The sequence below is a fragment of the Mus pahari genome, chromosome 11 (genome assembly GCF_900095145.1).
Source record: "Mus pahari chromosome 11, PAHARI_EIJ_v1.1, whole genome shotgun sequence".
NCBI lineage: Eukaryota > Metazoa > Chordata > Mammalia > Rodentia > Muridae > Mus > Mus pahari.
The window spans coordinates 76,563,902-76,584,803 of NC_034600.1; the positions used below are offsets into that span (position 1 = coordinate 76,563,902).

The 20,902-nt window shown below is 41.6% G+C and overlaps 1 protein-coding gene across 1 annotated transcript in view; it reads left to right on the top strand.

Annotated features, from left to right (window-relative positions):
* Positions 1–20,902, top strand: part of Sema5a (semaphorin 5A) — a 359,154-nt gene that overhangs the window by 94,799 nt on the left and 243,453 nt on the right. Inside the window, exon 2 of the mRNA XM_021208315.2 lies at positions 3,949–4,045. The gene's annotated coding sequence lies outside the window, so the exon portion shown is untranslated. The remainder of the gene's footprint in view (positions 1–3,948; positions 4,046–20,902) is intronic.

Sequence of the window (20,902 nt, forward strand, 5' to 3'; positions counted from 1 at the left end):
TGTTCTGTTCTGTTCTGTTCTGTTCTGTTCTGTTCTGTTCTATTCTATTCTATTCTATTCTATTCTATTCTATTCTATTCTATTCTATTCTATTCTATTTATTATTTGCCCTTTCTTATTTCCCATGATACGTGATAAAAGGCCATCTTTCTGCCTGTGGTCCCTAGTTCACTGTGGTCTGCATTTCCCCCTTAGCAGAATTGTTTTCTTTTAACCACATCTACTTCCTGTGTATTCTTATGGAGTCTTTTCTGGGGTGGCCCTGTGCAGGAGTTCCATTAATACCCCAAGCACAAATGATAGTACCAGGCACTCACCTTCCAACTAAGTATGTGTTGACCAGTATGGTTCTTCACTTACTGCTGATGATCCTTGGGCACTGCTGATGGGTTTGCTATTCGCTCCACTTGTAATTTATCAGTTGAACATACTTCATCACCTCTCTTCATACTCTACTCTCTTCCCACATCTATCGGAGCACATGTTATCTGGCATTTCCCCCGGGGAGCTTTTCTTAACTATTTTATCTGCAGATAACGTATCTCCCTGCCCCACTCATAGTTTCGTGGTATTTATTGAATTGTGTAACAGAAGCATCATACAGTGTCTGTGTGGCTTCCCGAGAGCACAGCTCCTTCCTGATTTGTGTTCTAGCTCCTTCCTGTACACTGTCATCAGGATGTGCTAGAACACAAATCGTTGGTGTTTGGGGTCTATATACTGAGGACAAGACATTGCCACAGGCCATTTATAGTTTTCTCAAACCCTTATCAGGTAAAGTCTCTTTTAGACACTATAACACTTGGTAGAAAGTCTGTCTACTTTCATTTAGTTTTCAGTGTGACCACAGGAATTAATAAGTCCACATTACCTCCTATGAATAGAGTGATCAGAGAGAATAAAGCATATGCATGTTCAAAGCCAGGCACTGATGTACGCTTAGTAAGCTGTAATTGATGCTCACATTTTACACTGTCATTTCCACATGTAGACATTTTAAGACCCCATGGAGGTAGATATGGGATGAAATTTCTGGGAAAAATTATTTGTGTATCCACAAGAGTTCTAGTAATGATTCTGCACTTATGCTCCTAGAGACAGATTTTTTTTTTTCCCCATAGCAGTTCTGTAAACTTCACACGTTGCTCATATCAAGGTTGATAAAGAGTAGAAAGAGAAAAGAGTGAGGACATCAGTGAGCTGTAAGGCAAATGGTGAAACTGAGGTTACTAAATCAGGTGGGCATGCTTCTGGGTTAGTATGACCTCATTCCTTTTGCCTCCATTTGGTTTTCTAGAATACCTTTGACTGCTCTGCTATTTACATATCTGCTGGTTTATGTCTTTACTGTAACCAAATCCTGTGAGCAAGCTAGGTGTCCATGTCTTCAGGAATGTTCCTGTAACTTGGCTCCTGCTAAGAGCATGGCACACAACTAACTGCAGGTGCTGTCCCTGAGCCCATGCGCCTGAGCCTAGGCTGTGTGCCTTTGAACTGTCCCGCAAGTGGTTCAAGGCCTGGTTGGATAACTGTGTAGCCTCGGACGAAGGTTGATGTTGCCAGCTTAGCTATCTGGTGTATGCTAGTGGCCATCCACCTCAGTGTTGGGACGGATGCGGGCACTGCTGCTGGCATGCATGGTTTTTGTATTCATACATCTGGTTCTGAAGGGAGCTCTGCTTTCCTCCGCCACTCTGTCCATCACAGCTGAGTATTTCAAAGGGAAAGAGGCAGGTTTTACAGTGAAAAGCTGTTCTGGGGCTGACTGGCTGCCCTGGCTGTGGCTGTCCTCGTTTGAACTGAGCAGAGATGCTCTCCTGCAATAGTCTTCAATTCTTAAAATATTTTTTTTGGTCTCATCTTGTCAATTATGAAAATGCTTTGTTCTGTGGACTTATTTCATGTGTCCAGTGAAGGTCTACATCTCTGACCTCTGGACAGGAGGCACATTGCCTTCTTTTAATTTAAATCCTATGCATTGTCACTAGTAGACAATCAGAGAGCCATAGTGGGTACCAATGGATCTGTCCAATTCTATTACTCCTACCTGGACTATGATCTAAATAAGCAAACGTGAGGGAATTGAGCTAGTGCTTCTTACACAGCCTATGGTAGGGTTCAAGAGAATCAAATTGTAGATTCACCTGTGCTGTTCAGCATTTTGTTGCCACACCCATAGGAGATATTATTGGTGATGAGAGGAAATAAAGAAAGGAAAAGAAAGGAAGGATTTGAGTGTTTTACATTATTTTCCTGGCCTGAGCACTCATTCATCTTTACCTTTGGGAAAGCTCCTTGACCCTTAATTTCGGCCTCAAAGAGTTGCATCTGTACCCCATCCCTTCCAAAGGATGATGTCACAGGCCATGAGGACTCTACTGAGACCTTGAGTTGGCAATGTTGCAGGGCAGAGCTGCACCTGGCCCGCTTGGAAGTTTTTGTGGACAGCACTCCCACATGCTGCTCCCAGTCATTTCTTTGCTTCTCTCAAATCCTCCGTATTCTCCATCGGGAGAATTTCCTAGAAGCCAGAAGCCTTGTAGAATCGCTGTCCCTGTGCCCCTGAAACCCAGGACACCCCTAAAGACATTTCAGCAGATTGCACTTTTGTAGTCTACAGATTCCAGCGGTTGTATTAAACTTTGGGTTATTTTATGGAGGTTGGCTTGAAACTCATTGGCTTTTGATCATCACTGACATGTGCCACATGGGGCTCATTGAATGGAAGAATTGCCGGAATGTTCTGGAAGGTCTTCTCATTTTCTCATCATTGTCCATAGCTGCAGCTGCTCTCTATTGTGTGGGTGAGGAGTGAGGATGTCTGTGCTGTGTGCTTCCCATGTACAATAGCCAGATACCACTGAGAGAGAGAGAGAGAGAGAGAGAGAGAGAGAGAGAGAGACAGACAGACAGACAGACAGACAGACAGACAGACAGACAGACACGCAAAGTAAATAAGGAGGAAGGAAGAACAAGCTGCTGCTCAGCACTGGTGGACATGACAGGTGTCCTTCACTGATGGCGGACACTTTATTGCACAGATAACAAGTAGGGAGTCACCTGCTTCAAGCTCTGATGTAAATGTTTGTTATTCCAAACTTGCTTTCCTGCTTTGGCAGAATAGTTTTATGAGGAGATACAGTAAGTTTTCTGACTTTGGGTAAAGTAGATTTATTTTGTGCTTCTGGATAACGTTTCTTATTAAATCTTATAATTGTGCAGGAAAACACATGGGACATGGGACAGTGGAAACTCAAATTTAGGAGTAGTTTACGCTGTCCGTACTCTGAAGACCTTTGTGCAACCCTTTATTCTGGGTGCCTTTGCGTAAGCCTGGCAGTGGAGGAGCCGTTGAAATGGGTGCCATTTTATTTTCAAACTTTTAAAGGTAATCCCAGTGAATTTGAAATAATGGCCCTTGTGGGTGTTTCATGAGATTTTTTTTTTTTTTCACATGTTGGACAGCACTAAAATTTTTATTTTCTCAGCCTGGAGAAGCAGCTCAGCAGTTAGGGGAGTGCACTGCTCTTGCAGTCAGCCTGCATTTGGTTCACAGCTCACATAGCAGGAAGCTCACCAGGGCCTAGAACTCCAGCTCAGGGGCATCTGTAGCCTCCAGCCTCTTTGGACACCCACACTCTTTTTTTCATACACCTTCCCCCCTCCCCTAGGCAAATAATTCCAACTAAATTAAGTCTTGGAAGAAAACCATCAGCATCAGTGTTTAAGTTTATCCTTTTCAAAGAAATAAACCCAGCAGTGTCTATAATGCTAGGTTTCTCATAATTGTGATCTCCAAGCTCCCCCTGTGCTGCTCTCTCCAGCACTGCTAAGGATGCTTGTTGTACTGGTTGTACAGGCATCGATGGAACTTTCTAGCATTTATAAGCAAAGGCTGCTGTGATTTTCAATATATACTAACTGGATATCTATCTCTCTTTGTTGAAGGGCTGGTGTGTGACAACCGGGCTTCCGTGCCCATGTGGCTGTGCAGTTCAGTGTGATTCATGACCGAGGCCTCACGTCTCTGCCCTCTCTCTCCTCGGTAAGTGAGATGCCTGAGTGGGAAGTGCTGAGAACGAGAGAGAGTACTACGCATTTAGACTAGATAGATGTCTCTTCTGTTAAAAATGGCAGTAAATGACAGCTTTCAGAAAAAAGAACTTTTTGAAAGGTAATGCTATTTGGGTCTGTGAGTACTGTGAAATCACTGGGGAACCTCCGGGACAGGAAAAGAACTGGTGACTCACAGTGGCTCCTAGTCACAGTGTGACTGCCTAACAGGTTTCATTTTTGTGCCTGTGCTGTGTCCTTCCTTAGTTTGTGCTGTGCCTATCTGTCATTGCACTTTCCTATTGTGGGACTTCCTAAAGTGTCCTGTACCTTCTGAGAGAAGCCTCAAACACCCATGATGCCCTCAGGGATATGCTTCATCTGAGAGTGTAGAGACCAGCATCTCTGCTTTTGGAGCTCAGCCTCCTATCAGCAATCCCGATTGTTGAGACAGCTAAAGTCCAGGTCAACAACCTACATTTGTGGGAACCCATCTTAGGTGTCTCAGACTCTGGAGGTAGCCTCTCATGTGAAATCTGTGGCCACCTTAAGAAGGACTAGAAGAGGGAGGGAAGGGAATGAAGATTCTGTGGGAGAGTTAGGGAGAGGGAAAGAGAGAGGGAAGGAGAGGGAGAGGGAGAGGGAGAGGGAGAGGGAGAGGGAGAGGGAGAGGGACAGGGACAGGGAGGGACAAGGATCTATCTTTCATAAAATAGTCACTGGGAACATCCCACTTTATTAAATTACTTCTCAACACAACTATATCTGATTGTAGGCACCTTTGTTGCACTTTCCAATTTTAAAAAAATTGCCAGTGACACCCATATGTGTACTTTTGACTGTCACAGTTGTTTGACAATGTTGCCAGTTCCCTGTTGTTTCACATCCTGATCTCTACTAAATGGATTTCCAGAATTCAGTTTCCAGGTATGCAGAAGAGCTTGAGTGCCACTGACTCTCCTGTCCAATTCCTACATTTTCACAGGACAAGTCTAGGTGCTACATTTTGTGTGTGTCTGTAGCCCACATAAATTCAGGTTCACAAGGTATCTAAGTACGACTAACTCCAGCACCAGAGCCCCTCAGCCCCTCCTCCACGGAGACCCGCAGAGCCAGAGAGCTAGAAAGATTATAGAGTTGAGTAGATGTGGTGTGGATGGGCCATGGCCCGTGCATTGTCGGAGGGTATTGTTAGCCCATGTAGGTTACAGGGGTTACCAGGGCCTGTGCCGAGGGAAGACTGCTTCTTGCCCCCAGTCTTTGAAGCAGATGCTTTTATGGTCCTTTAAGATGAGTAAACTGAGTCTCAGAAAGAGTCAGTAATTTACCTACCCAGGCGGGAGCAGAGACAGGATTGAACTCATGGACCCCCAACACTAAGCCCAGACGCCGACTTAGAGCACTGGGCATGACATTCTGGAATGATGCATTATTATTATTATTATTATTATTATTATTATTATTATTATTATTATTTTCCATTCTGAAAATTCCAGGGCTCTTCAAGAAAAGTAGCCAACAAGTGTTAAGGAATTGCTTTTTCAAGCAATTGATTTGTCAATCAGAAATTGACAAAGTTCTCTTTTGAAGAGGTAGGGGATAGGCACATTTGTGTCTACAGGTCTTAGATTCTCTGCTCTGTCACCTCATCTCTGCCACTGCCATGTGACAATAGCCACAGGCAATATGTAAATGAATGAGTCTAACCTTGTTCCACTAAATCTTTATTTACAAAGGTAGGAGGGAGGCAGCTGAAAGTGGTCCCCAAGGCTCACTTTTGCTAAGCTTTGATCTATGTGTTCTCTGGAGTGCTTAAAGATCTCATCACAGAGAGGGTGAGAATATATCAGCAGCCATTACGTCTCCTGACAAAATTTAGCATGGGTGCCTAGAATCCTATGAAGTCTCAACTGTGCCTGCAAAAATCTGGGAATAAAGCCATTGGGGGCTCCAGACCTTGAAAAAGTCTACATGCCCCAAATGTGGTAGGCTAAATTTTTGGTATCAAAACTATAGCTATTTAAAGTAAAAGGAACAGTTTCCCCTTGGCACGACTTGTTCCACACCTGGGATGGGTGGCTCATTTACAAAGCAAGCTCAGTAGCATTTCCTAATTGCCAGTGTTGGTGCCATTTCAGTCCCGGACTCGGTTCACGCTGCTTCACATATGCGTAGGAGTAGTGTGCAGTTATTTTCGGCTGTCAAATAACTATGTTGAACAAAATGTTGAGCTATTAACTGTACTTACTTTACTGAGAGCAAAAGTAGGTGTCTACAGGACTCATTTTAGAACAAGAGATAACCTGGCAACACTTGCATCCAAATAGGTGGTTTCATTTGCTTTTAGTTCTGTTTTTTTGTTTGGCCTTTATTTTTTGACTATTTAAACATATATATAAGTAAGGAGATACAAACTGAGTAGGTTATATTGATGTATTTGGAATACACACATACTTGTGTATAGTGACAATAGATGAAAAATGAGGCCATGAATTTGAAAGAAAGCAAGGGAGAGTACATAGGGTGATGTGGGGAGCAGAGGGATACAATTATATTACAATCTCAAAAACTAAAGGAATAATTTTAAAGCACTATTTTTTCTTTCAAAAGGATACCTTAATGTGTTTTTGACTGTTCTATATTACTGGAAGCCCAGTTACTCTGCTTCTTTGAGGAATTAAGTCAAGTTCACTCATTCTTAGACCCTGACTGAAGATAGCTTTTGCGTTTTTGCCTTTGCCAAGGAGCTCCTTGTCCCTGGATTCTTACTCCACCCATGTGGAAATGTACTCTTTGCTTTAGTAATACTAGGAAAACATTGGAATTCTACCTATAGAAGTAAAAGTTCTGTCTATGACTTCTTATTAACTGAGAAAAATGAATTGCAATTTGCAATTTATTGAATTTATTTATTTGAATTTAATCTTAAAATACATTTATATCCATGAAATCTCTGTGTACAGTTTATGTATCTAGTAAAGTTTACTAGATTATACATTGTTCTTTGAATATGATATCTTTACAGTTGAGGAATTTGTATTCTTTTGCTTTGTTTTGTTTTGTTTTTGTTTTTGTTTTTGTTTTTGAGGTAGGGTTTCTCTGTATAGCCCTGGCTGTCCTGGAACTCACTCTGTAGACCAGGCTGGCTTTGAACTCAGAAATCTGCCTGCCTCTGCCTCCCAAGTCCTGGGATTAAAGGCGTGCGCCACCACACCCGGCTCGAGGAATTTGTATTCTTAAGAATACTTTTATAGTACGTATATATTTATTTATCTTGTGTGTGAGTGTGTGAGCGTGTGTGTGTGTGTGTGTGTATGTGTGTGTGTGCGTGCGCGCATGTGCGTGTGCGTGTGTGTGTGTGTGCATGTGCGTGTGTGAGTGTATGAGCATGTGTGTGTGTGTGTGTGTGTGTGCGCGCGCGCGCGTGTGTGCATGTGCGTGTGTGACATAGTGCCTGCATGATGTTCAGAGGACAACTTGCAAGAGTCACTTTTCTCTATCTTTACTAAGTGGGTCCTGGGAATTGAGAACAGATTGTGAGGCATGGAAGGAAGTGACTTTTTTTTTTTTTTTTTTTTTTTTTTTTTTTTTTTTTTATTTTCGACACAGGGTTTCTCTGTGTAGCCCTGGCTGTCCTGGAACTCACTCTGTAGATCAGGCTGGCCTCGAACTCAGAAATCCACCTGCCCCTGCCTCCCAAATGCTGGGATTAAAGGCGTGCGGAAGTGACTTTTTCCTCCAAGCCATCTTGTGAACACCAAAGGGATTTGTATCTTACAGATAATTTCAATGGAAAATGAATAAATTATTTGCATGTAGTAAGTAGTGACTGTGGAACACATGCTTAAAAAGGATACAAATTCCAGTAATGCCTGCATGACCTGAACTACTGCTAGTATTTAATGAGATTTCTGTTGGTATGTCCTCTATGAGCAATTTGTGGAATTAAAGCAGCATAGGCATATGTGTTTGATTGAGATTCGTCACTTGTTATACTATGCATGCTTCATAGTATGACAAGTTGTTAAGAAACCTAATTTTAATGTCTAAATAATATTGTACCATGTAAAGACTCTATCTTTTGTTGGACATGTTTGTACTGAAGTGACCATGGACAGAGGTGTTGGCCCAGACTTCTCATCCCTGGCTTGTCTTCTTCCAGCTTTATTGGCAACATGGTCTTTGTATTTGTGAAGCAGAGATATTTGGAGTGTAAATAGTGTTGCATGAGCCCTAACCATCAGCATAGAGCCTTCACCTAACTGAGGGTGGATTCATTAGGCAGAATAACTATAGCTGATTTAGTATTTCAAAATAAAGGTCTTAGACTGTCAGTTGGCTTTTAAAAGTGTGAACAGATAATTACCCTTCATGAACAATGTGCTAGAGAGTTTGTTTGGATAAAAACCTCACTCCCGCTGTGTAGCATCACTTAATAATTGTTTCGGTATGATGACACTCATTCCCTTTTTTATACTTTTTTATTGTTTCTCGTTTTGTTGATGTTATTCAAGTGTTAATTAGCTGCTGCTCTAGAATGGAGGCTGGAAACAAGCATGTGTGTAGATATGTTTTTGGATATGTTAGTAAGAACCAACGTTTTGTGAGAAATCTTTATAAATAACATTTTAAGGATATTAACTCATTCTCATTGTCATTACTTCATTCTTTTTGATTGTTTAACGTTTAAAGATCATATGGCTTTTTAAAATGATGGCTTTTCCTATTTCTTTTTGCTCATTAGCTTTATTGTTCTAAATATAAGTTTATTTTAATGGTATCAATTTTTTCTTTATAGTTTCTTTAGTCACTGCTTAGAGAATTTGAGATTTAGTTTTACTTTTTTCTGATATAATTAAAGATTTTTGTGTCTTGATTCAGGAGGCAGTTATTTAAAGTAGATGACGCTCTTCTTATCTCAATCATTTTTAAAAGAAGATTTCATTGAATTATTTTAAATGATGCATATCTGTGTGGGTTTGTGTGTGAGTGTGTGTGTGTATGCATGAATGTAGGTGCCTGCAGAGGCCAGAGATGTTGGATCCCCTGGAGATGGGGTTACAGGTGGTTGTGAGCTGCCCAGCATGGGTGCTGGTAACTGACTTTGAGCTCGCCACACGAGCTCTTCACTGCTCATCCATCTCTTTAGATCTTCTCTTCTTTATTAATAAAAATCCATTTTAGTGTCAGTGACTATGCGGGTACCCGAATGCAGGCAGGAAGGCTGGGTGTTAGTTTCCTCTATCTTTTGGTGGAGTCTCACATTACCACTCAGGCTGCTGAAATTCCTGTAATATTTTCTAAGTTCTCTTTGTTCAGACAAACGAGTAACTTCTGCACATTTGGGTGTTCCACAGTCCTTACCTATCATTGAGAAATTGTAAGTGTAAGCATAAAGTAAGTATTTATAAACATGCTTGATGTTGGCTGTCAGGTTTGGGTTTTGAAAGCAAGCTTTAATGACACATGACATGTTTTTCTGTGGCACTTTATGCACGTACACACACACACACACACACACACACACACACATATCAATCCGGTTTAAGAAAGCCATTGTAGCAGTTTTACTTCTTGTCTCTGCCCTGTGTATAACTTTTGCCCAGTGTTTATGTGGCATGTATAAAGCTCTAAGACCAAGTTGTAAAACTCAGTCGTGATGCTAATGTCTGCACTCTGGTTCCGTTACTCATCTATGTTGTCAGTCAATGGTGGACTTGAGGTGATGGTTTGACATCACCTTGTGCTCCCAGGAGGCCGAATCTCTTAAGGGGAGCACAGCTCAGCATTCTTATCTCCTTTGCTGTTTCTTGAATATAAAAACGTGCAGGATACAGGTTTACTAGCTGGGAAATAGGTGATGACTTGCTTCTACTAGAGGGAGCGCTGGACAAGGAAAGCAAGTACTAAAATAATTTGCTGAACTGCAAGGAGTCTTTCTTTTGATGCCCTTGCCCAAGTCAGGGTTTTATTTCATGGTATTTGTATGTGCATTGTTGGGGAGGGTACGTTGCTTGCTTACACATGCTGAATGATCATATTTTAGGGGTAAAGGTTTAGCCTGCCATTCCGAATAATGTCACTTCTTATTATGCTTGTCCTTTTGTCTGTCCATCTGGTGGAAAAACCTCTGTGATGTGATCCAGAGAGGCCTGTGCAGACCCGTTGGTTAATCACATGCATTTCACTCTGCGCTGTAAAAGTTCACTAGTGGGAGAGCTGTCTGCTCTCATTATCCACGTTAGAACGCACCAGGATTGCCATCCCTACCCGTGAGCCTGGTCTCCTACTCTGCTCTCTTCTGTTTGCGGTTGTAGCCTTCTTCCTCTTTTGTTTATGTGAGCGCCCACCAAGCATGCTCTCAACCTGGAGCTCCCCAGCTTTATGGCTGCACTAAACATTTGTGAGTCGTCACAGATGGGTGATGAAGCCCACTGTCCATTTTCTGTCCATGATGCTCAAGGCAAGCAGGGTTAGGGCGTGTATGGGCTGTTTATTCTCAGAGACACATTAGTGTGGCAGATGTGTATGGGGTTAATGGCTGGGATTTGAAGGTTTTCATGTGCCTGAGAGGACGCTGCCTTCTCAGTTGAACTATGTGTAGGATCCTTTGACAGAATATCCCCAAGGGGAAAAGTGCCTGTGTTTGGGTGTTTGGGTTTCAGGGCCCTTGGGATTTTCCTGCACTGTCTCCACATGAGAGCCTTGCGGAAGCCTCTTGGCTGCAAGGGTGCGATCTTAAACAGCTCATGCCTATCCAGCACTTTCATGTGGCGTTTGTGTGTTTGTGTCTCTGTCAGTCAGACCACAAAGGGCTGTCATCTCACCTCATTTGCTTTTGCTTAAAGCCTGGACAAAGATCACTCGGAGGAAGCCAGAGCGGAAAAAGCAACAGTCGGAAAGATGGACAGGAGATTCTGGGAAGTAAACACCACTGTGATTTCATAAAACAGTGTCCAGGAATATTTGGTTCTTATATTTCATTGCTAAGGAATGGGGGGGGGGGGCGCAGATCTAAGGCATTTGCAGTCTGAAAAGATTAGAGTAGACTTTTTTTTTTTTTTTAGTACACATAATTTGGGTGACGACCCTGATTTTTAACCCAGAGGCCACATGTAAATACCATTGTTTCTCCTTTCCATGCTGGAGGCTTCTCTACTACAGGCAGAGTGAAAAGGCAGGCAGGCACCCACTGACTCGTGCAATCCCAGCAGCCCACTTGATGGCTACTCTGGTTTATTCTGGTCAAGGCCATGACCCAAGTGTGACTGGTCTGTGTTTGTTTCTTTGCCCCCCCCCCCCCCCCCCCCGCCATCTTGGTTAACTCAGTCCTATCCCCCCCCCCCCCCGCTTTCCAGGTCTCTCCCCCTTTTTTTGGAGGTCATCAGCTTTTATTATGCATCCCCCATTATCTTTCTAATAAGACTGAAAACATCTAAGACCTTAAGCACTGATCTGTGAACCCTAATTTCTGGTGTATCAATGACCATTTATCCTGTTTTCTGCAGGAAAAGGTCCTTCAAAGTGTTTGCTCCAAGTGTTTCCAGGCATAGCCTTCTCTCCCTCTCCCTGGGCGCCTACCCTTTATTCTTCTGCAAGCTCCTCCTTGTAGAGAGGCCCAAACTGGCACGCTGCTACCGTGTCTCTGTGAAGTTCAGTTGGCTTCACACTAAGTAGTCAGCAGTATTTGTACCCCTGATCCCTCCTCTCTCCTTGACAGAGAGTAGCAATTTCTCAGATTCCTCGTCTATTTAAAAGCCTCATTCATTGTTTGCCAGTTTTATACACAAATGACGTGGATATTAGTCACTTCTATCTTCATTCCCATTTCTCATCTTTCTCTCTCTCCGACTAGAGTCCTCATCAGCAAGTCTCCCTCCTACTTTTATGCCTTACGTTTCTCTGTGAGTTACTGAGGTTATTAGAGTTTCTTGTCTGATTACGGGGGGTGAGAGATCATGTACTAGAGCCAGAGAAACTTACCAGTGGCAGTGCCTCTCAACCCTTTCCCAGCTCACTGCCCTGTCCTTAAATCCCTCATCTCTGCTCACTGTGTCTCAGCCTCTCTGCCATCCAGCCATGTGAGTCCTGTGTGCTTCAGTGAATGCCTCCACGGTTCTCACTGCTTCAGCGTCTCATGGAATCTGCTGATTCAATACCACTTAAACACAAACGTCTACCCCTGGCAGGACCTGCAATCCCACACTCTACAACTGTCTGTTTAGTTGCCTATCTGGTCTCACAGACTGGGTATCAATAATGCCTTTGAGTAGCACGATACACCTGCGTTCTCTTCCTACGTCTCTTGTTCTGTCTTCTCCATTATACTAAAGGTGAGTCCATTCCCAGTTGCAAAGGTTCTGGGATTGAAATAATGCTCCATTCTGCTCTTTCCCTCCTGTACTATACCCAAGCTATCACTAAATCTCATCATTGATCCCCAGATCTAAAATCTACTACTTTCTAGTACGTTCATTGCTAGTCTTTTCTTTGCTTTTCTGGTTGATCTTTTTCTTAGTGATGTGAGTAGATTGCTCAAGATCTCCCCACTTCTTGTTGTTGTTGTTGTTGTTGTTGTTGTTTTGTTTTGTTTTTTGTTGTTGTTGTTTTTTCGAGACAGGGTTTCTCTGTATAGCCCTGGCTGTCCTGGAACTCACTCTGTAGACCAGGCTGGCCTCGAACTCAGAGATCTGCCTGCCTCTCCCTCCCGAGTGCTGGGGTTACAGGTGTGCGCCACCACGGCCGGCCTCTGGTCAGTCTCCTTACCCCCTCTTTACCTCCTAGTTGTCTCTGCAGAGCTCTGCTCAGGGCCCTCCAGTGGCTCCACTTTATTTGGATGAAAACGCCTTCATTGCTGCAAAGCCCTTCTCCTTCTTTATCTGTCACCCTTCTTCCCAGTGCAGGTTCATTGTATCTCATTTCTCTAGGGTGATATGGCCTCTGGCTCTTTACAAACTCCCTTCTGTTGGTTGCGGTAATCTATCTGAGTATCAATTAGACTGCTTCGCGACATCACCTCCTTCAGGTTTTCTTAATCATACTTCCTTGGTGTTATTTCTGAGTAAGTTACCAACTCTAAAACAACCTCACCATTTTCCCCCAAAAGTATTAAGAAGTCTCTGATTTAGTTAATATATCGTTTTATAAGTTAGTCTACTTTCTGGTCTCCCTCACTGTGAGCTCCACTGAGGAAGGGTGATTATATATTTTTGTTACACATTGCTCCATCCTTTCGTGGGTGAGAATGACCTTTTCAAAACATAAGTGGCTGCCAATAATTATTTAAAGTAAAGATTGATTCATTGATAAGTGGCTGACGGATGCATTTGGGAGGTTTACCAAGCTGAATGGATAAAGACTTGTTTCTGATTTGGTTATGCACAGTTGGACATCTGCTAGCTTGTGTGAAAGAGGAAGAACAAGGCTCTTCCCGAGTCTCCACCAATTAGCACATTCGCTGTGCTTTCCCAGCTGTTGTCTAGCAGGTGGGTAACTGCTTGTTCACCAGTCCTTAGAACTCAACTCCCCATCCTCCATGGGCTCTTCCTCTTTTTGTTTTTAATGCCCAGATGAATTCAGTAACACCCCATCCCCATCTTTTGCTTGTACAGTTTATGTAAAGCTGAAGCTCTTGTCAGGTTGTGTCTACCTCTGTTTCATTCTTTTCAAATTAGTTGGTCCCAGGCTTGGTTATTGTGTTCATCTCCACAGTACTGACCACTGTGGCATGCAGCATGTGCGGGGCTATGCCATGCCACGTGTGTTATTTAATGAAGTTACTCAGATGAAATTTTATGACGTTTGGCTTGTCTAATGATTTGCAGTGTGATGAAATGTGCTCCCTTAGACTCTCGAGAGTGCTCCCATTCATGTGATATGTTTATTATGCGATCTTACAATAATACATCAGTCAGTTTTGCATCTCAGGCTTTCCTACACATTGTTGAACTCTGCTGTCTTTCTGACTGATCTTCGAGGTTTTCCAATGTGAGTGACCCCCTTCTCGGCCAAATCCTTCCAAAATCTTTGTCTTACTTGCTTTAATGTATGTTGTTTTGTTCTTGAGTAGCATTCTCTATTCCTGGCTGTCCTCAAACTCATCACCTTCACCTTCCTGCTTCAGTTTCCCTGGTGCTGGGACATTGGCCCTAGAGCTCTGTGAATAGGCTGGCTATTCAGTCTAAAGGGGAATGAAATGGAGGTGAGGTGAGAAATATACATAGCCCAGTGCAGTCCTCCCCTGTAATGGAGGGTCAGGTGGCAGTTCCTTCCTGGAGTTTAACATTTCATAAATCAAGTGCTTGGGCTACTATCAGTGTCACAGCAGAGCTTTATCAGTATCATCTTCAAGGAGTCTATGTTGTTAAACACAAAAATAGCCCAGCACTGCATGGCACAGCTGCCAGGTCATGGGGTGAGGCAAGCTCGGAACTCTGAAGTTGTTTTTCCTGTAACACAGTTATCTGGATGTACATGTCCAGAGGAAAATGTTGATGTGAAGGGCGAGAACACGCTATTCAGAACCAAGCACTGTCTGAGGTCAACTTGATGGATAGGTAGATATTAATAGACAGGCCAATAGATAGAATACGTTTATAGGCATACACACAGACACACACACANACACACACACACACACACACACACACATTAATGTATAGAGATAGTGGACCACTGGGTGCATACATAAGTCAGTGACTAAATCTGGGTAGTAAAACTCACCTAAGCAGTTCAGTTATGAACTCCTAGAACATTATTTAATAAATTTTCTAGAACAATCAGCACTGTACAGTACCTATTAAATAAGTGGTATTCATTGACTTTGTGCACATGTATATATTTGCACATGAGTGTATACATGAATGTATACATATATGAGTATATATATATATATATATATATATGTATATATCTCACTTATATGGCACTTATATAGCCACCCCTTTTCTGATCAGCCATTCCTGAGTATTACTGGGCCATGATGTTTATGCCCATGATTATTGTGTCCATAGCAGTGGTATACAAATGTGATATGTCTGCCAGTCTAGCATATCCATCAGTGAGTCTAGCATCAGTGAGGCAGAAAGGCACACACTTCCTTTATTAGTGCTCCTCTGAGACGTTGCCATGATGCTACATGTATTCAGGAGGACATGTCTATTTTAGGTGGATAGGGGCAGGGGGAAGGCAGTGCCTGCTGCCTAGTCCATGTTGGCCTGGAACTCATTATGTTGCCAAGACTAGCTTTGAATTTGGTGCAAACTTTCTACCTAAGCTTCCTCAGGGCAGGGATTATCGTCGTGTGATACCATGTCTGCTATCTCTTTAATTTTTTTTCTTTACTTTTTGAAATCCCAATTGACCATTACTTTTCTGTATTTCTTTTAGATTTCTTCCTTCTTAGACCAGTTTGATACAATAAAATATCCCTCTGCCATTATAGATTTTGAATCAATTCCTTTTATCTACTAACTTTATATTTTATGTATTATGTTGCATTCCTCTTATTATGCTATAATTCAGATATGGAAGTGTCAATAACGTCTTAGGATTACCTTCTGGAATATCTGAATAGTATCAAAGGTAAAGCAGGAACTTATACAGCTGAGCTAGCTATGATATATGTAAGCATCTGTCTGCATCCTCATATGGAGTCTTGCGTGAGTTTGTTCTGTGTGGTAGATTAGTCACAATAAATTGTTCTCTGGAGCATATCTCAAATGGTCAGATACATTCTAAACTAATGTTTCTAATGAGATGCACATAATTTGTGAAGGTACCTTTGATCTGGGGGTGGCATTTTTTTTTCCTTCTGAAGCACATATACATTTCCCATGTATTGAAAGTATCACATAGAGACACAATGTGTCACCCACACTTTCCTGCAGTCCTGGAATCCGAAGGAAGGATTGGATTCCTTGGGATGTAGCAATGGCTGCGCAGTGAGATGGCTTAGTGGGTAAGGACACTTGCTGCCAAGCTCAGTGATATCAGCTCCTTCCTCAGAACCTGGTGGAAGGAGAGAACCAGTTCTTACAGGTTGTCTTGGGAGTACCATGTGTGTTCACACACATGCATGTATTTACATGTATACACATGGATAAATAAATTAAGGTTTCTTAATAGTAGCAGCAATCCAAACTTAAGGAATGTAAGAATTTTATACCCTGAAATGGTGAAGTGCTGAGATGCTATCCATAATAATGGCTGCAATCATTTCAGTGTTGCCAGCATTCCAAGCACTGATCAACATGTATTGTTTTGTCTTCTCAACAGTCATCTGTTGCTAATCCTAACTAATGCTATCCTCAGTTCTGAGATGGCTGGAGAAAGCTGTGGCGATGTCATGAAATGTGCCAAGGTTATGCCAAGATCACCAAGGTGGCTGATCCTTGTACATAATAATAAATTTCTTAATCTAGCATATATTTCACTGATTTTACTTCCAAAGTTCTCAAGGGAATGCCTTTGGGAGAATATTATGGAAAAAAACCACAATTGGCTATTAAAATCGTGGATTTTAAATATTATTGATAAATAAGCTAGCTATAGATTTCTACAACTAGAACTTTAGTTTTTTACTTCTTGGAGCTTGCAAATATTTTGAGGATAGGACCTGGCTCCTACTGTATAATTATCTTGTAGAAGACATATGATTGGTGGTTGATTTCACATAAGAATCCCACATGCACAGACATCTGTATAAACAAATGGTGCTTTTGACCCATCTCTTCCTGGACATGGGGGTCACCAAGGACTTGCAGGCATCCCAATTAATGTCTGGTTGAAGTTAACCACTCACCACTTTCTTGGAAATTATAGGCAAACTCATAGTGAGAACCCTCCTTCCTAAGCAGATGCCTTGTGAGCACACTCGGTAGGAGTCTGCTGCAGCCACTGGGAATGTAGTGATGACCGTGACCAACACTATTGGACTTCTGACTCTTAGGATGCATTAGGGCATCACAGCAATTACAATAAATAAAAGCTGTGTCATACCTGGATTCATCTGGTAGAGCATGAATAAGAGGCAATCTCCTTGTAGAGAATGAGGAGGCAATGACCTAAATAAGACCAACAGAGCAATTATAGTGTGGGTGGCTTTGTCAGCCATGACATGAAACTTATGTGTTTACTGAGACTTTGAGAAGTGCTTGGGGAAGGTGGTTGGACAGGATTGGTTGGAATTTTCTTACAAGGATTTTAGTTCACCCTGCTTACATTGTCAGCACCTTTGTAAGATCTGTCCCATGAAGTCAGGATACCTGGGTTTTATCAGTCGTATAGGACTTTGATTTTGAACTACCTGGCACCGGACTCCCCGAGGTCTTCATCCGGGTTGATGAAGTCAACCTACACTGAGTTTCCATCCTTACTTCTCTGCAGTTCCTTTCTCTGTCCACAGCAAGTGCTGGCAGGGTCCTTCTCATCATACCAACTTTGGACTTAAACAAGTAACTATGATAGACCATGTCTGGAGACAGAAAAATCCCTGGGAAGTTATAGGTTTAGCAAAGAAAGACAAAAATCCTTCCTGGGCCGCGATGACTTTTGTTTTGAAGGGGTTCGTTTCTTATTCAGATGGAATAAGCACTTAGTCCAAGTGAGTGTTGCCTGTTGTGAGAGTACTGAAGCTTGAAGTACATATTTGTGGTCCCTGTCTTGTTGATCTCGCAAACAGGAGTCACTGTTAGAAGAGCAGTATGCTTTGGTCAGAATTAGAAGACATAATTAGGGTGCTGACACTGGTAGGGAAATTTTTGATAACATTTTATTTGAAGTTTGATTCTTCAGAAATGATCACAAATGTGACAGAAAGTCCCAGAAGTAATTCTGTTCTTGAGAGATACCACTAGAAGCCTTAGTAGTGGCAACTTCTAATGTTTTACCATTAGATCCCATTCTGACTATGGGAGTCAGAACAAGCTCTTACAGCGAGTATCTAATGTAAGTTTCTGTTAGCATCAATTTCCCCTTTTACTAATTAGCTCTTATTGTATCTATGGAAGCACTGGCCCAGGTATGCTCTGAACTTAATGTTTTTTTCCAGTTAATCTGTTATCAAATTGCACTTTAAAACAACATATCAGTGTTCGCTGCATGTGGCTCTTTTACATTATTTTCAATTTAAAAATTGTGTGTAAATTTTCTTTTTGCTTGTATGTATGGCTGTGCATGTGCAGGCTAGCTTTATGTCAACTTGATACAAGCTAGAATTACTGGAGAGGAGGGGCCCTCAATTAAGAAAATGCTTCCATAAGATAAGATTGTAGGCAAGCCTGTAGGGCATTGTCTTAATTAGTGATGGATCCAGAAGGGCCCAGCCCAATGTGGGTGGGACCACCCTAAGGCAGTTGAACCTGGGTTCTATAAGATAACAGGCCGATGAAGCCATGGAAGAACAGCCAGTAGTAATACTTTTCCATGGCCTCTGCATCAACTCCTGCTTCCAGGTTCCTACCCTACTTGAGTTACAGTCCCGACTTCCATCAGTGATGGACTATGATGTGGACATGTAAGCCAAAACCAAGAGTTTTTCTTACAAGGATTTTAGTTCACCCTGCTTACATTGTCAGCACCTTTGTAAGATCTGTCCCATGAAGTCAGGATACCTGGGTTTTATCAGTCGTATAGGACTTTGATTTTCTATCACAGAAGAAACAATACATTCTGTCACTGTAAAGCTAATGACCCACATTTCTCATTGTTAGTGAAAACGAGATTTGGTGCTTGTTCCCTGAGGCAGATTACTTTACTGTAAAGTAGGGTGTAGGGTGGGTTGATGAGAAGTAATGGCCTGTGAACTTTCAGCATCCATTGGAAGTACTCTGGCATTAGGATATGCCTCATTTGTATGGTGTAGTCAGTGATCAATAGTCTTTTCAGTTAGTGTTACTGGGAAAAGTGGATATCCAAAAGCACAAAAATAAAACTCGGTCCTCCTTTCTCTTCCCAGTTCTACCAACTCAGAGTGGTTCAAAGATTTCCATGCAAAGTCTAAAATAATGGAACCATTAGAAGAAAATACAGAGTAAACACTTTGTGTGTGTGTGTGTGTGTGTGTGTGTGTGTGTGTGTAAAGTCAGCTAATGTACTATCCTAGTTAAGGTTTCTTTCCAGTGAAGAGACACTATGACTATGTTTTATAACAACTCTTATAATAGTTCTAATAAAGGACAACATTTAATTGGGGCTGGTTTAGAGGTTCAGAGGTTTAGTCCATTATCACCATAGTGGAACGTATGGCAGCATCCAGGCAGACAGTACCTGAGAGGAGCTGAGAGTTCTACATCTTCATTTGTAGGCAGCAGGAGCTGACTGTGTCACTGGGTACAGCATAAGCATATATAAAAGCTTGCCTACACAGTGAAGTACTTCTTCCAACAAGGCCATACCTCTTATTAGTGCCACTCCCTTCGGGCCAAGCATTCAAACACATATGTCTTTGGGATCTATACCTATTCGAACTATCACACAGGCAAACTGGCAAAGGAGATGAATCGAATTATGAAGCTTTTACACAGCCAACAGAATGAAGGAACTGAAAGGATAAAACAACAACTTGAGGACTAGTAAAATAAAATGGCAAGTATGAATCAGACAAGGGTATTACTAGCCTGTACTAGTACTAACGAGGGTGTAAGATAACCTCAACAACAGAATGAACTATCTGATTACATATGAACAAATGATAGAGTAGACACTGGCAAAAGAGAAACCTACAAATGGACAATGAGCATAAGAAGAAACTACTCACTTTGTATATTGTTTATGGGAATGTAAATTCTAGAGTGGAGAATGGTATGAAGGTTTCTCAATAAGGTGACCTTGTTCAGCAATCTCCGTCTATTGTGTATAGCCCAAGCAAAGACAGTCAGCGTATCCAAGAGGTAACTACATGCCTATTTACTGCTGCACTGTTCACAAGAGCAAGACACAAAGCTAGATTTCCTGTGGCAGATGTGTGTATTAAAAAATAAATAAAATGCAAAATGGAATATTATTTAGCTCTAATACAGAATTAAATCATTCCTCTGTGATAATATAACTGTATATAGAAGACTCTTATTAAGTGAAATAGATGAGGGCCTCAAAGACAGATGCTCTATATCCTTAGTCATCTAAAAATCAATAAAACTTGATCTCGAAAAAGAGAGTTACAATAGTGATGACTAGGGGGAGGGGAGATAGAATTAAGAAGTACAAGAAGAGCCAACCATAGCCAGATGGTTGTTGTAGCTGGGAAAGTCTAGGTTTCTCCAACACTGTGGGGTAACTAAGAGTGACATCATTGTGTATGTTAGGAAGAACTAGATTCTAAGCACACAAACATTAAAGCATTGAGAAAATAATTGAAAATGCTCATTGACATAATTTGACCATTATGAATATATATATATATATATATATATATATATATATATATATATATATAAATTGTATCATAGCTATATTCTCCATAACATGGGCAGTGTTATCATATGTCAAATGCAAAGAAACAAACAAATGATAGCAAACCAAGCAGGAAAATAAACAATGAAGAAAGAAGTGGATTTCAACCTTACAGGGTAATGTCATTGGTAAAGACATTTTTAGAATTTAGCTTTCAAAAATTATAGAAGATCTCCTTTAAAAATTCATGATCCTTGGGACTGGAGAGATGGCGCAGTGGTTAAAAGTATTTGTTGCTATTTCAAAGAGTTAGTTCTCAACATCAACATAGTGTTACACTACCATCAAACTGCAGTTTAGAATATCCAGCACCTTTTCCTGAATTACATAGGTATCAAGCACACAATGGGGGGAAAGTCATTTAAGCAGACAAAAAAATTCATGCATGTAAAATAAT